This window comes from Elephantulus edwardii, unplaced genomic scaffold, assembly GCF_000299155.1.
Source record: "Elephantulus edwardii isolate Elephantulus edwardi_28Jun2011 unplaced genomic scaffold, EleEdw1.0 scaffold00140, whole genome shotgun sequence".
NCBI classification, from domain to species: domain Eukaryota; kingdom Metazoa; phylum Chordata; class Mammalia; order Macroscelidea; family Macroscelididae; genus Elephantulus; species Elephantulus edwardii.
This window is the reverse complement of record NW_006399890.1, coordinates 1,893,001-1,903,986: the sequence shown is the minus strand read 5'-3', so window position 1 is coordinate 1,903,986 and position 10,986 is coordinate 1,893,001. Positions and strand designations below refer to the sequence as shown.

The 10,986-nt window shown below is 41.1% G+C and overlaps 1 pseudogene; it reads left to right on the top strand.

The window, feature by feature from the left end:
* The first annotated feature begins 226 nt into the window (after positions 1-226).
* Positions 227-5,044, top strand: LOC102858797 (annotated as a pseudogene).
* The last annotated feature ends 5,942 nt before the right edge of the window (positions 5,045-10,986 follow it).

The following is a 10,986-nucleotide window of genomic DNA, read 5'->3' as shown; positions in this document are numbered from 1 at the left end:
ATCCCTTTAAATGGAAAAGGAGAGTTTCTTTAATAAGGCCACAAACAAAGGTTGGTCGTTCTAAAGGACTCTGCATTTGACTCACAAGTCCTTATATTGAGTTACAAGCTACACAAGGGCTGTGTTCCTCTGTTTGGATTAATTACTCTGAATAACATTCAGTGAAGTTCCCTCAGTTAGGCTCTTCAGATAATTGTAATGTGAATAAACTGTGTCCTTGATAAGAATGCATGATCTAAACTTATCCAAATATATGATTCTCGTGTAAGTAATAAAGTGAATCACAGAGCCTTTGACAAATCTGCTTTCTATTTTAGCCTTAGGACTAGATGATGACCTTTGCTATTGACTATATTTTTTTTAAAAAAACCAAACAACTAAACTCACTTGAAAAGATAAACGGATTGGTACTACACACTGGGGAATGTGGAGTTGAAAAGGTGTAGTTTAAATTTGAAACAATCTACACTTGCAAAGTTACAGAATTCTGCAATATAATGTTTGCATTTGAGAAAATTAATTCCAACCCTAAGTCATGGGTTTGAAATATAATTAAACTGATTAATGTCATAGGATAAAAATAAAAAGCAAGGCCACGACAGCTTCCTGTGCCCCTGTTTGCCCCCCAGGAAAGGCTCTTAAAGGAACATTTAAAACATAAGCCTTTGTTCCCTCAATCTGTGGTGCTCAGGTCAGGTGGACCCTGTGGTGTGGCTGAAATATTTCAAACAGTCACTCACAAATGTGTCATTTGACCTGCTGTTCTTCCAAAGTGTTATGAAAAATATGTTTCTTGCTGAGATAACTTGAAATCAAATAAACATAATCTCTTTAATTCTTTCTAAATAGTTCCATATTTTAAGTCTAAACACAATAGAACACAAAGCTTCTGGCTTTAAAAAAAAGTTTTTCGTTTTTGACGAGTGTGTGTTGTTGGATTTTTTCTTTCTTTCTCTAGTTGGTGTTACTTTAATTTTTAAGCTCCTGCTTTAGAGTGCGTTTTTCATCTGGGAATGGGGTACAGGTTTGGAAACAGAGAAGGGGTCAATGGAACACCCTAGCTACCTGATCTCCCACCCTTCTGGGAAGAAGAAGGGGAGTCTCTACAGGGACAGGTCTAGAGTCCCTGGAGGGAAACATTCCAGGGTTTTGTAGGCCAGGAAGAGGGAGCAGCCTAGAGGGTGGGAGAGAGTATAGATTTGTCCTAGCCCAAAAGTAAACCTTGTGCCTCCATGTAAATAATAGGAGACGTCTTTGAAAAATCTCCAGTCTGTTGCAGGTTCAGTCTATCCCCAGAAAAATACAATTTTGAAAGTTCTGTAGAGGTTCAAGCACAGCTGATTTTAAAAAAACAAACACACAAAAAGAAATCACACCTGAAAAAAACCCTAAAGACAGAACATGAACTGAAGGCAAAAAGACTTGAAATGGTTGGAAAGAATGATGTTAAGAGCTCTCCTTTTAAATATAAAAGGGATGCATCCTTTGGAATATATGAGACAATATCCTTACCTTCGATATAGAACTGGCTTCTTTGTTGAGGATTTTTAGTGAAGCCACAACTGCTATTCCTTCTTTCTGTAAAAACAATGTCTCTATGTACGTTGGCACACCCCGTGACTGTGAAGGGGCTGTAGAATGTTTTCAAGTTGAGCCTTCAAGGAAAATGGCAATGTCAGAGAAGGTCCGACTTTCTTAACTGTCTGATGGACAACGTTATTCAGATGTTAACCTGTAGTCCAGCATTCTGAGCTGACCTCTCAGAACTAGAGACAACTGGCCAAGGTTTATATAGTAGAAGCAGGAATTTCTTTTGTTGTAGCTTTCAAGATTTCATTCAGATTATGGAGGTGCTCTTCAAAGCTACCACAGTGATGGTTCTTGCAATGTGTCCTGGAAATGTTGAACTCTGACACAAGCTTCTGATTTAAAAAAAAGAAAAAATCAATTAGACTGTGTGCAGACGAACAACTTTTTAATCGTACCCTGTACTGAGGCTTTGGATGTCTTAAAAAGCAGGCATCTCAGAGCATCACCTTCTCCCCAGAGTGGTTCGCTGATCCGTGCAATGAACCCAAGTTCCTAGTGGAGCATAGTGGCAGAAGACAAGTCTTTACCATTAATTATCCACTAGCGTACAAGCTTTTTACTGTGAGGGGTGATGAAGGTGGTCCTGGCACAGAGTGGTTGCTCTTGATCTTCTGGTCCCTTTAACCTCAGATAAGAAGAAATTGAGCAAAGGATCTCAAAGACCTTTCAAACTCTAAGACATTATGAGATCGTATACTTTACTATCTATAGGTTTTATGCCACTACGCTTGTGTAATCTCTGAGAAGCAACTCATAGCTAAAACCAAAATGGCAATGTCGTTATTTGGCCAAATTAATGTGTGTGCCTCTTTAAAAGTGATATATTTTTAAACGAGGACAAGTTTTCTTTTTTTTTTTTTGACAGATATTCTTACTTATATTAACTGTATTTGGCTAGACCAGGGTGGGGGAAAGACGAAGACTGATCAAACAAACCCAACACAAGTCTTCACCGAGGCTTACCACAAATTACACATTTTTTCTCTATGTAAAATTGGTTCTGGCCCATTGTGGGTTTGGGATTTTTTTTGTCTGAAATAATGATACTCACTCAAGTTTGTAATAACACTGTCAAGGCTGAAGGAAGTTTGCTTTACATATTATATCTATTATCTCTTTCCTTGCCCTTCATTCCACAGAATCTCTCTGGAGAAAGTCTGAATGTGGCTTAGATTTAAGAAGGAAGAAAAAAAAAGATAGCTTTCCTAAAACATCGCTGTGTAAGAAGCTATTTTAGATTTTTTTTTTAAGATCTTTATTCATTCGTGTTTGTTTGCCCTTGACACTGAGAGTTGAATAAAATAGCATTTGTCTTATTCTGAAAATAGAATAATAAGGCTTGGGGTTATCACATAATGTTCTATTAATTTTCTTTTCTGATTTCCCAAGCAAGCGTACACAACCTTTTGCCCAAATAAGGCATCTTTATCTCCTGCTGCCCAGCAGTGGGCCAAGTTAGCAGCGTGGAAGTGTTTGATTTGCATCATCACCACTAGAGTATGCTCTAGTGCCATAACATCCAGAATGTTTCTCCAGATAGTTGGAAGGTGGAATTAAATACTTGAGGGGGAAAAAATCTCTTAAATTTTTTTTCCTACATAAGTGCCCTTTTAAATGTTTTAGGAAGATTGGATTATGTTCACCTTATTTTATTAACACAAAGCAATATTTCCGGGTGAGTTGATTTTTTTCTATTTGAATTAGCTCCAATATAGGAACTTCAGTAAGAAGTCCATAGCGAGCTGCTTATCAAAAGGCTATACATCTTCAGTGGTTCCAATTTACCAGCAACTCCATGGGAAGAAAATGAGCCATCTCCTCCTGCTGCAATATATCTGTCTCAGCATCAGGAAAACAAAGGGCCTCACCATGAGGACCAACAGTCCACATTATGACAGATGGAGAAAAGGATTGAAGCTATCAATGATTTCATCTTGCTTGGATCCACAGTCAACACCCCTAGTACCAGCAGTTGGGAAATCAGGAGATGTATTGCATGTGGCAAGTCACTGTCAGAGACTTCTCCAAAATCATTGGAGGCAGTCTAGGTGTCAGGCTTCCTTTGCCCCCTAGTGGGACAGGAGGGATGTCTCACCCCTTTGTGCTAATTGATACTCTCCCATTCAGGAGACAGCATTCTAGGCCCTTTTCAGTGGAAGAATTGAGTAAAGGATGTATGTGGCTTCAGTGGAATGTTATTCTGTACAGTGGGCACAAAACCATGTCTTGGGAGATTTTAGAACTCCACCCTATAATTTCTACTCAGTTCCTGTCAAAGTTACCCACATAAAATCAGATGCTAGATAAAAACAGTGCACAGGCAGACCCTGACTTACAATGGGTTCAATTTACCACAAACCACATTTTTTGTTATCTAGGAGCTTTCAATTGCTTTTTATCAGACTCAGATGTTCACTCTCAGATAGATTCTCAATGTTATAATTGTTCAAAACACAACTGTCTAAGCACACCTATGTTCATAGCAGTGTTGTTCACAATAGCAAGAATATGGAAACTGCCCAAATTTCCATTAACAAATGAATGGACTGAAAATTTGTGACACATTCACTAAGGAATAATGTTTTTGTAAAATACTGTATAACATGGGAGAGTCTAAATAGTAGTACGCTGAGTCAATTAATTGGTCTCATAAGAACAAATACTGCATAAGACCATTGTTATAAAAATAGAAGGTTAGGTAGTAAGATGTATAAATGCCCAAGAGGGCAAGGGGATAAGCAGAAAGGGCAGAAGAGGGGGAAGAGTGAAGATCAATAAGATAGCAGAATTTAGTGTGTAGATTCAAACGACTGAAGGATTGGGAAGGATCCAATGTGTTCTCACTGAAGACAGTGTAATATAGGCTTAAATCAATGGTATTTAATTATATAAAACACAGTGTATATGAGTGAATATAAAAACCCCAATGTAGATGAATGAAGCACACTGTAAATGAATGTCTGTATGAAAGCAAATAAAAAGAATTATTTTTAAAAAGAAACCACAGCAACAGCGACACAAGAAGGCAGCCACCACAGGCTCGGGAGTAAAATCTCTCTCAATTCGGACTGTGGCAGAACTTGAAGAAGGCCAGGAAGGAGTAGGAGATGGCACAGGTAGCTGGACTGTAGAAGATGAAGACATGACACTTACAAGATGGACAGGGATGATAACTGGGCCTTCAAGAACAACTTAAATACACAGTCTTAAAATAGAATGTGGACCTAATTCCCAGAAGCACTCCCCCCCTTTATAAGATTTGTAACAACAATGAATATGAATGGAGTTAGTAATTCTAATGGAGTGCTGGGCCCATGAGCCATATCGGAGCTAGCAAAATGGCAGAATTCCTGTAGCGTCCAAGTTGTCCTGCAGGAGCTTCAGGCGCCTAATGATGTCTAAAGAAAAGATAAACCTTCCTCAACCGCTGGAAGGAGAGTGTTACGGAAATTAAATCAGAAAGAAAAGGGGAGCTCTGGTGGCCTAGTGGCAAGAAGCTGCACTGCAATCCCAGAGGAACACGGTTCGAATCCACCAGACGCTCTGCCGGAGAAGGAGGCGCAATATCCTCCTGTACCAGTCAGATCTGATTTGACGGTACACGCACACAAAATAAAAAAAAAAAATCAGAAAGAAAAACCACAGGCCCTCCCCCTCCCCCATTCAATGCAGGCAGTCTTCATTTTCGACAGTAGCCCATTTTCTAGGTATGTCTTGTAGACCTCAAAAGTACTGGAAAGAAAGTTGCTGTTCAAGGGCAACTTCTCTTAAGATCCTAGAAATGAAACTAGTTTTTTTGTTCATTTGAAATACCTCAGTCGTTCCCTAACAAATAACCTAAGTTGTTCTCTGACAAATCATCCTGTCAAGTGTAACCACTGTCCATGTAGCTGAACTCCTGGGATCAAGAAAGTATACTTAAATCTCAGTGGTGGAGCACATCTCTAACTCATCTCTAACTATTAGACGACACATCACATGATCACCTTGCTGTTGATATGCGGCCTGGGTGGGGTCTCTGCCTTCTCCCCTTCCCCTTCCCTTGCCTTCAGCTCCTTCTCCCTGCTCTAGCCCTCCAGCTCCAGCCCTCCAGCTGAGTGGCTTCCTTTTTTTATCCCCTTTGATTAACTTTAATGAAAGTTTAAAGAAACTTTGGATTACCATTCATTCATTGTTGCACACTTCCTTCCAGCCCACCCCTCCCCCCAGTTCACTTTTCTATTTGAAAAGTGAAAAAAAAAAAAGTCATTGTCATACAATGCCCCAGTCCTCTGCACTGTTATGCTGACTGAAATATCTCAGTCACAAAAGGACAAATACTGTGTAATGCCACTGTTGTAAAGTGGGACTGACATTGGGGTTGGGGAGAAACTGAAAAAAGAGGGGATAAAAAAATGTATACTGCATTGAAACAGATGAGGGAGAAAACTGTTTTAAAGGGATATATGATTAGGTATTACTGGCATGACAAGAGTCAGGGTAGCTTCTTAGAATAGATGTGAAGGTTTCAGGTCACTGCCTATGGGACTACTGCTGAGTGGGAGGGGTGTGTAAGTCTTAAATGATACCCCCATCCCAAGTCATCCTTCCCCAGTCTCCTCCACTCCCACCCCTGGCCGAAGCATAGATTGTAACTCCTTCTGTTCCCCTTTGAAATTGGCCTCTGGTGAGGAATTCAGGACCCTCCCCACATCTTCTCTTCCCCTACCGGATGGAGGAGTGCAGCTGGTTTTTTCCTTCTCCCAAAGCCCCTTCCTATGCTATCACACCCCACACTTCCCATAACACTTCCTTGCTTTGGCCAGAAGCCATCAGGGAAGGTTGGAAAGAGCCTCTGGGCTCCCTCGCTTGGTTTTCTGACCACACTGATTTCCTCTCCATAGGACATGAACACAGGGTCCTCAGCCCAGCCACCCTCTGCTGTGATGTGGTGGTGGCAAGAACGGTCACCAGGGTTGCCCAGACCTGCCAGCTCTCAAAGTCCTTGGTTGTTAAATTTGGAGAAAGGCCACATGAAGACACTTATAAGCACACACAGTCTCTGAACATCTTCTTTTCCTGTAATTGCTTTTGCTTTTAAAAATGGAAGACGTTTTAAACAAACAAGGCTCTCATTTGATCATCCTTGCAATCCATTGGGTGTGATTTGGAGTCTTACAGCTGGAGCAGAACAAGAACCTGGAATCCAGTGCACACTTCGGTTTGGTGCTGGGGTTCATGATTCTCAGCAGGGATTCAGAAAGAACGCAGTGTGCGCAGCAGATCCTGAAATTAGCAGGTTTGTCCTCCTGGCAAATTGCTATGTTTTCCAGCTTTGTGTTCAGGACTACTAAATGCTGAAATGCGGAGGCATACTGAAATAAAAGCAATCCTCTCTCTCTTTTTTTAAGAAACCAAAAATAGCCTCCACAAACATATCATACTTTCCTAATCTGGGGTGGGGGACACCACCCAACAACTCACAACTATATAGCGGACAATAATGAAAACAAAAAGTATTCCGCTAACATCAGAATCCACTTACAACATATACTGGAGACCTTAGAATGGAGTCCCGATGGACTACCTGTATGCATTTATATATGAATATTTCTTCTATATAGACCAACCCAAGGAGTGAGCTGTCCTTCTAACTTCTAGTCACTGCCCTATGCCTATGGAGACATCAGGAGGCTACCATTCACCTAGTTTGATGAAGACCCCATTTGTACTGTTGAGTCTTTTCATTCCCAATGACCCCCAGTAACAGAGCAGAACTGCTCATAGGTTTTCCTGGGTTGTAATCCTATGGAAAAGGACTCTAGCGCCCTAGTCCATAGCTTGTTCTGCTAACCAAAAGGCCATGCGTCTCTAGCAGTTCAAATTCACCAGAGGCTCAGTGGGAGAAAGATGGACAGCCTCCTTCTGTTCAGATTTACAGCCTTGAAAACATGATGAGGGTCATTACAAGTCAGAACCTCCCATGGAACAGCAATGTTGGCTTCGAACCGTGTGCCTTCGGGATTGCAGCAAAGTTCTTGCCAGTAGGCCACCAGAGCTCAACTTCACTTTCGGCTTCTGAAAAGTGCTTCAGATCCCCTTGCAAAGGAAGCTCTGGTGGTCCACAGGGCTACCGTTAACCAGAAAGTCAAAGAGATAGTCCTAACTGGACCCTAAATAACCCAAGGTGAATGAGCCCAAGCTGTCCTACTTCTCCTGAGATTCTACCATGCCCAGTGTTGTTGCCCCTCCAAGGCTTCTACAACAATCATGAAATTGTGTGGGTGATTAACAGAACCTCCAAGCTGGCCTTGATGCACCCTTAGGACTCATTGCAGTCTTTCTGTTTCTGTGTTCATGTGACTTGCAGACACTATTTGGGAAGAAAACAAAACAAAACGAAATTAATGCAACACTGCAATCTACTCTCATTGGGATAACAGCATGATATCATGGAAAAATCATGGGTCTCAAATTCCCTAACTTGTTACTTTTGGAATCAAGGAGATGCACCATACTTTCTGTACCTCAGTTTTCTGCTTTGGTTTTTTTGCTTGTTTGTTTATCTTTTTTGGTTTTTTTTTTTTTTTAAATAAAGGTGACATATGACATGTCAGGTTCAGGGTTCTAGACCACCATCCAAAAGTAAAACATTGGACATGTTGCTAGGAGGGGCTATTCCTTGGAGAAGAACTTAGTACTGGAAAGGGTGGAGAGTCAGCGAAGGATAGGAAGACCCTCAACGAGGTGGACTGACATGGTGACTGCTGCAATGGAGTCTTGTTTGTCAGAAAGCGTGAGGATGGTGCAGGATAGAACAGGGTTAAGATCTTTTGTTCATAGGGTCGCTATGAGTAGTACTAGACTTGACAGCACTTAATAACAACAACAACCACAATATTGAGTTTTCCCCATCAAGGACTTCAAAATATATTAGCTTTTGCAGTCACTGCAATTATTTTACTGACTTTTAATAGAGTTCTAGTGGCATAATTGGGCTACTAACCCAATAGTGACATGGTTTGAATCCACCAGTGGCTCTGTAAGGAAAAGCTGGACAGTATGTACTCCGTTTTGATTTCTAATCTAAAAAAAACCCACTAGAGTCTTAGCTATGAGTCAGTTCTGATTCCATGGCAATGAGCAATGAATGAGTGATGAAGAAATTTGAGGCATAAAAGTGAAAAGAAAAAAACATTCTTCCAGGGATTACAGCCACATACCCACCAGTTAAATAGTTTGTTAAATAGAATTTATTGTGCAGAAGAACTACGGTTGCTCACAGTTTATGTCAGTGAACCCTGTTTGCTAGGTCATTGCTGTTACGTGCAGTTGAGTTAGAACTGGCTCACATCTGACCCTCTGGCAGTTTTTCCAAGGCTGTAAATCACACAGGAGGAGACTGCCCTTCTTTCTCTGTCAGAGCAGCTAGTCAATTCGAACCAATTGTCTTTGGGATAGCAACACAACCCCTTACCACTAGGCCAACAGAGCCCAATAGCAAAATGCAAATATGTTCTGGGGTCATTACAAAATTTTGGAAACAAATAGTAATAATAGCTATACAACATTGTGAGTATAATTAATGTCACAGAACTGTATGCTTAAAATGGCAAATTCTACCTAGTGATGCACAAATTACAGATGAAGTTTTATTTGGGACCATTTCTCCTCAAATAATTTTACCCACTGTTTTTAATGACCAGGAAGTAGTACCCGATAGAAAGAGTACTAGACTCAGGCTCAAATGACTAAAACCAGGTCCCAGCGCTCCTGTCAACCAGCTTTGACTCAGCTGAGAGGCTTTCAATGCCCTTGGTGTCGATTTCCTGCTCTGTAAAGTGAAGTGCTGGAACTTTAGATCAGTGGACCCCAGACTTAGATGATGGTCAAGATCAGCTGGGAGACTTTTAAAACCTTCTGACATCCAGGCTCTACCAAAGAAGAGGGAGCTCTGTGGATTAGTGGTGAGGAGGTGCACTGGCAATCCAAATGTACACAGTTTGAATTCACTACTCGCTCCACAAGAGAAAGATGGGTAATCTCCTCTCATGTTGTTTACACCCTCTGAAAACCCTCTGGAAGGTCAATTATGACTCAGTTCTGTCTCAAGTGTACTACACACATCACCACTAGAGAAGACTGAACAGAATCTCCAAGGGTGGGGCCGGGAAACTGTATTTTGCTAAACTCTGATGCTTCTGATGACAGGTGTAAGAAATACTACAGACCACATTTGGTCATCCGTTAACGTGCTTCTTTTCTCACTCTAGTTAGAGAAATGTCTCGGAAACGACTTCGCAGATCTGCTCCTGATCTTTTCCATCAGCTTCCCCACCCCTTGTATAGGGCTTTCAGAACCTGCTTTTTCATCTGGAGACTTGAACACTCAGTGCTCCCTCCAATCCCCTTAGGTCCATCTTCTTCAGCTAGGAGCCGCTAGTTTCCTCATACACTGTTCTGACTGCAGAACTCTGGCCCCATATCTCTCTAATGCAATAGCTGAAGAGATGCTATGACAACTATAGGAATTTCATGTTGAGCAAATATTTTATAATATTAAAGAACTGTCAGCATTTAGACTCCAAGAGCTGGTGCCTCAGGTGAAAGACGAAACAGTGAAGATTAGAGCCTTGGAAGCCGCATGGAGGGAGGGTTCTCATAAGCTAAATTCTGCTTGACAGCCATGGGTTTGGATTGGGTCACTAGGATAGCATCCCCAGGAGGAGCCAAAATCTAAGACCTGATTTGAAGTTGTGCTTTCTGTAGTGCTGCAGTGGAAGAATCCATGCTACAGCTTCTGAGTAGATGTGGGTGCAGAGGGTGAATTTCTGTTCAACATGTGTGTGAAAATAAGAATTCAAAGATCCATGAGGTCCAATGTTCTGGAACAGAGTCAACACATCTAACCACAGGAAATAAATAGTGCAATCCTCAAGACATAAGAAAAGTGTAAGTTAATAAAAGAGCATGTAATTATGAAATAAGAATAAGGCCTCTAGGATTAAGAAGCATTTAGAAATCATAGAAATGGAACAATACAGTTAACTCTATGCTTGTTATAGCAATCGTTGTTGTTGTTAAGTGCTGTCTGTCATAGGCGACTCATAGTGACCCTATGAATGAAAGTCCTGAACACCTGTATAACTTTCATCCTCTCTCCAGGTTCATAGGTTTTCCAGAGGCAAGCTGGAAATAGATGCCACTCCTGCTTCCAAGCTTGTTTTAATTGGGGAGCTTCACCAAACACTGTACACCACGGGTAACCATTCTCACATTTGACTCATCAGTGTCACAGTGTTCGGCTTCACAGCAAGCATGAATTACCTATGAATAACAAATTGGAACCTTGCCTTATCTTGTGCCATCCTCATAACCGCTGATATTCTCAAGCTTATTAATAAAGACACTGTGTCA